General features: G+C 32.5%; 1 pseudogene across 1 annotated transcript; it reads right to left on the bottom strand.

The window, feature by feature from the left end:
* On the bottom strand, positions 1-3,110 carry LOC143567310 (cytochrome P450 CYP72A219-like; annotated as a pseudogene). Its single transcript, XR_013141391.1, has 3 exons — positions 2,775-3,110; positions 701-921; positions 1-614 (listed from the first exon to the last, which is right to left on the bottom strand). The product of XR_013141391.1 is annotated as a cytochrome P450 CYP72A219-like (transcript).
* Between the last annotated feature and the right edge of the window lie 2,916 nt (positions 3,111-6,026).

Here is a 6,026-nt window from a genome sequence, read left to right as displayed (position 1 = left end):
TGAATTTTGGAAATCCCACTATTCAACTTGACGGGGGAGTGTTGAAATAAAGGAAATCTTTAAACAAATAAAATATTTATTAAAAGGTTTCAAGGGATCAGGATGATTGGCTCTCATTTACATCATATCTCATGTTTGTAGGGTCAAATATATTGTTTCCATTGTCCCAAGAATTATAGTCATTGACAGCTTGTTTACTTTAATTAACATAATTGTATAATAGTATAACTTGAGGGTTTTCTTTATCTTGTGAATCATCTCTTGCAATACAATTTTCCTTTTAATACAATTTTCTTTGCAATTATCTCTTGATAAGAATACTTTATAAAAACAACCCATTCCGTTTCATTGTCAGGCTTAATATATACTCACCGGGATCCTGGAATATACATAAATTGTCTGACTTTCATAACTAGCTTTGTTAGTTCGAGTTGAAGTTGAAATATCTTCCTTCCTTCTTCATAGCTGCTACCAAACGCCGTACGTGAAATAACATCACTAGTCATTGTTTGGAAATGAGGATAAACATCAACTTCACATGATCTTCCTTTTGTCATCCCTTCCCATTTACTAATCATCTCACTACAACTAATGTGAAAGGCTGGTAACATAAGCTACAACAAAAAAAAAAAACATGCATTAGAATCAAAGGTTGGTTTTCCATTAGTTTATCTAAACATAAATAACACGTAGATGGAACCTTGAGTTTCTCAACATGAAATGCAGGGTTGATGATCTTTCTATGTTTGACCCATTGATCCCCGTTCGCATGTACAACACCTTTTGCTAGAATTCCTGCCTATGGATTCCCTCCTTTTGGCTTTTGAAATTGATTATAATCAGCCAATATTTGTTTTATTATTGGAGGTTTTGTTAAGTGCACCACAGGTTGTGGTCCCATCCAGGTAAAGAATGTGCTGCCTGTATAGCAACAAGAATTACATGCGCATATGCACGTGAGATTTGAAATTCCCAAAATAGCCTATTTCATGAGAGAGAAAATATAAAATAGCACGTGAGATTTGAAATTTCTAAAATAGTCCTTCAAATCTCACGTACACGTGAGTTTGTTTGAAAATCATCTTGACAGTTAAATTGTAAACTAAAACTAAAAACGTCTCGGAGGTTGAAATTCATTTGAAATTCATCTAAGGAGATGAATTTCAAAAACCTTTCAAATCCATCTTATTTGAAAACTCACGTTGCCGATAAATACAGCTTGAAACATCACGTTACAGTTGGTTTTTTTAGGTTATATTTTGTGTCAAAAGTTACGTTTCCGACAGATTTGGGATGAAAAATACCGGGGTAGGTGGGAGTGGAACACACTTGGCAGAATCTGATTCGTTCACGAAAAGTCACGGTGAATCTCACAAATTCATGTGTACGTGAGATTTGAAGGGCTATTTTGGGAATTTCAAATTTCACGTGCTATTTTATGTTTTCTCTCTCATGAATGGGCTATTTTGATAATTTGCTCTATATATATTCAAAGATAGATATACTAAACTACACAATATCTAATTTGTATTTTGCAGTATTTATGTGACCAAATTTTCAACTAACAGGGAATTAATTAAACATTGTATTTTTTAAAAGCTTGATCTTTACCGGTAGAGTAGATAAACCGAATGTAAAAGCTTAAGTTCGAGTCAAGAGTAATTTTAAAAAGGTTAAGCTTGGTTCGAACTTGTTATTCATATTGATCCAGAGCATAACTTTTACGTATGCTTAAACTACGGTAATTATTAGTACACAACATTAACTATAACTACTCTAGTTATTCTTATGTTTCTCTATCCTAATTAAAAACTGCTTGTAATGATCAATCTAGCATTGCATTTATAATATAGGAGATATATGAAAATGTTTATTAGGTGTTCAGGGTGGTGAAATCGAAGATGGTGTGTGATATATCATCCGTTGAGAGAGATCAATGTTAACGGAAGTCAAAAGCCGGTAAATTGGAAGTAGTATTTTTATGTATTTTTTTTATTGAATCGTATTGTTTAATTATATTTTTTAGTATTATAAACTAAAGACATTTTTGCACTTTTATTTATTTAAATTTGTTTGTTTTAAATACATAAGTTTAGATATATATGAAAACATAGAAAAATAAAAAAGTTCATTCATAAATCTCCATACATCCATAATAAATTTCAAAACTAATTTTGACATGACATTTTCTCATTAAATCATTGGTTGTTATTTCTTCATAAAATTCCATACACCCACCCCTGTTTTCTATGTTTTTTTGGAGGGGGAGGGGGGTTTAGTTTTTTTTTTTTTGGTTTTTTTTGGCAAAATTGTTTTCTTTAGTTTTGTTTATACTATACGAACGTAACATCGAATTCGTGACGACACATTGCCATAACACTCGGGTTTAACAAAGCTTAGGTTTTACCAATGCTTGGATTTTACCAACGCCTAAGTTTTACACACGTATTGAACATGAGATACCGACCGAATTCATGTTGACTCGAACGTTCAGGTTTTACCAATGCTCGGGTTTATCCACATTACTCGGGTTTACCAACACCAGTGTTTTACCGACCGAACAAACGTAGTTTTAAATATTTTGAACATTTTTTATATGCTGATTGAAGAATTTATAATTCTACTAAAGATTGTAATTGATACCGATCAAATTCACGTCGACTCACCGCCGCGACAGTAGTGTTTTACCAGCCAAATTCGTCGGTGGTTATTTTTTAATTATCAATACAAAATGGAAAGGAAATGGGAACGTTGGAAAGAAAGCTGACCCTTACCATAAGTGTTTGCAGAGGTATAGAAGAACGGCATGACACGTGGAACAAGACTGTCGTTGAGTTCGATGGGTTTAAGTTTGGCCTGACTTGTCATCTGCACTATCTCTTTCATGTCTCCGAACAATAACCGGTAACGAGTTCCGTCCAACCCTTGCTCTCTAAGACTCTTCTCTATCGCCTTCGGACGTAACCAAACCCACTTCAAGAATCTCCCCACGTATATTGCCGCCACCACCACTACACCAAAGCACACCGCACTCATCATCACTTCCATTTTGAAACTGCTACTTTATTTGGACTAAATTAAGGAGGTGATATTTATTGATGAGTAAGTTTCACTAAGTCCCTCATTTTGTTGTTATTACGGTTTTGATACATAGACTGGGAAAATGTATTCACGAGTCTGTGAATATGAAAGGATTGAAGACTGAAGTTGATAATTGAGTTTAGTTTAGGTTTCTAGTTGTAAGCAGTAGCGGAGTCGGGAGTATTTTTATATGGGTTCGGTATTTTTCGGTGCTTGATAATCAAATAAATAAAATATCATTATCATAACAAAAAAGTGCATCATCAACATTTAATAAAATACAAAGTAGTTTTAAATAAAAAAATAATTACATATTATAATTTTTCCTTACGGGTTTTCATGTTTTGAAAACAATTCATAACATTTTCAATCGGTGACTTAAAATAAAATACAAAGTAGTTTTAAATAAAAAAGAAATTTCATATTATAATTTTTCCTTACGGGTTTTCATGTTGTTGAAAACAATTCATAACATCTTCAATCGTGACTTCAAAATAGAACTCATTTTCAAGTGAACCCGAACCTTAACACATACTTCTGCCCCCGAATATAAGGCTTGAGTGGAGGCTTTGGGTGTGTGATCAATAAAGATTAATAATTGTAACGAATTTTTACTTTAATTTTCTTTCTTAGTAAGACCACCCTCTGTGGGCGGTTGGTGGGGGGGGGGGGGGTATCTCCTCAGAACACCGCCGAGGGGCGACTTCAGAGTGGCGGAAATGTGTGTGGGGAGGGGGGGGGGGGTTGTGAAGACCGGGGCGACTTTGAGAGGGTGTGGGATCATCCAACTTTTCTCTCTCTCTCTCTCTCACACACACACATACACACACACACACACACACACACACACATATATATAAGGTTTGGATCAAATACAAATGAAATTAACGTGCTAAACATGCGAATTAAATAAAGTTTATATATACAAGTAGAGTAATTATGTAGTTACATCATATATAGAGTGATTACATAATCTTACAATACTATTAAAGCAATACAATGTTTCACATGTCATTCAACTAGGGTATCCACATCAATGTCACATCATTGCCAAGTCACCTATTTTCTTTTTTATTATTGTCAAATCATCTCAAAACCTTTTTTATTAAATCAAAAATACTTGACGAAGACGGGATTCGAACCCGGGTGTGAAACCAAGATAAAAGTTTTAAGAAAATCCCCTCTAGCCATTCCACCAGACTCTAATGATGTATTTCTCTAGAAAAATAAACATATATACTTAGGCATACGGTACGATGTACATGTCCTATAAATGGAAAACTGAAAATTAATCCTAAAAGGAAATTAATCCAATATATTCAATGGTTCAAATTCAATAAAATAAATACAATTTCTTGAGAAAATAATAAACAAATGGATATTAACCCAAAAAAGGAAAAACTCATATTATATATAAAAATTTGTTTTATATATATATATACATATACACACACACACTATTATTTATTATATCATCCGGGTCAATGTCCGGTCCGCCCTCCCGGGTCAGTCTAACCTGTGACTCGGTAAGGAGTCCGGGTCGACGCCCGGTCCGGGTCTTAAAAATTGCATACACCATATTTAAACGTTAAGATTTTCCAACCCTAATCATTTTAATACCTCTCTCTCTCTCTCTCTCTCTCTCTCTCTCGACTTATTACCTCCACCATATCCTATATTCCGGTAATGTAGATGAGGATTAATCGTTTTTTGGTAAGGTTATATTTTATACTCTAATGGCCAATAATGTTACATGATTTTCCGGTAAGGTTATATATTTTTCCGGTAAGGTTTTATATTTATTTTAATTGTTATATGATTTTGTTATAATCTCTTTAGGTTGTTTATCAAAATTCAAGAATGAATTAATATTTTAAAGTTATTACGGTTTTCCGGTAAGGTTTTATTTGCTACTCTAATGTCCAATTATCATATTATTCCTTATTCCGTTTATAATTGTTTTTGTTTTCCGTTTTTGTTTGTGTTTATATTAATTGTTATATGATTATCTTATAATATTTTTAGGTTCTATATCAAAATCAAAGATATAATAGAGATTTTCCCTATTTCGTTTTTCTGGTAGCGCGATTTAAATATTCCTCTTATCAATTAGAACATCAGTTTTACATCTTTTACATAATTCAAATATTCCATAATTGGTAATTTTTTTGTTATGTGATGTTGATATAAATATTTAATTTTCTCATTTCAAGTTATGTCTCCAACTTTTATTATAATTTTCATCCGTGTGTAACACGGGCTTTCATTATTAAACATGCTATTATTTTAATGGCATATTTAATTTGGATGATATTGTCTTTTTTTTTTAAATTTTAGGAAATGAAGCAAAATGAGTTTCTTTTGTTATAATATTTGAAGAAGTTGATGATGGTTTAATATAAAAGAACATGGTTAGGTCTTTTGTTGATGTATTTTTGTGGTTTGGTGTACACTAACTTATTGTAACTTTAAACTTTTTATATCTAGACATTGTAAATGGTTAACTTTTTGGTACGAAAGTTGAAGAAGTTTTGCGTTGCTTGAATTTGTTGTTTAAATTTATTATGCTTGTTGACATGTTTTCCACCCGTGTGTAACACGGGACTATACCCTTGTTACTTTATGATATTATTACATAATTACTCTACTTGTATATATAATTACTCTACTTGATTCTCACGTTTAGCACGTTAGTTTCATTTGTACATTAACCTTCCCCTCCACACATATATTATATATATATATAAATAATGGGGCAACACATTATAGCGGGACGTTATGAAGTGAACCTTTAAAACCTGATTTCTTATGTGACAATGATGTGAAGGGTTGGCAAAACCCTTCTATAGAGGATGTTCTAATAGAGTTTTTATTGATGATGTGTCTAAGGCTTTGAATTAGCCACGCCAATAAGAAGAAACATAATTTGGTAGTTTGTGAATGAT

Source organism: Bidens hawaiensis, unplaced genomic scaffold (assembly GCF_021521415.1).
Source record: "Bidens hawaiensis isolate Kalapana, Puna unplaced genomic scaffold, B.hawaiensis_p1.1 tig00023388_1, whole genome shotgun sequence".
NCBI lineage: Eukaryota > Viridiplantae > Streptophyta > Magnoliopsida > Asterales > Asteraceae > Bidens > Bidens hawaiensis.
Note: the sequence above shows the minus strand (reverse complement) of the source record. Positions and strands in the feature narration are given on the sequence as shown.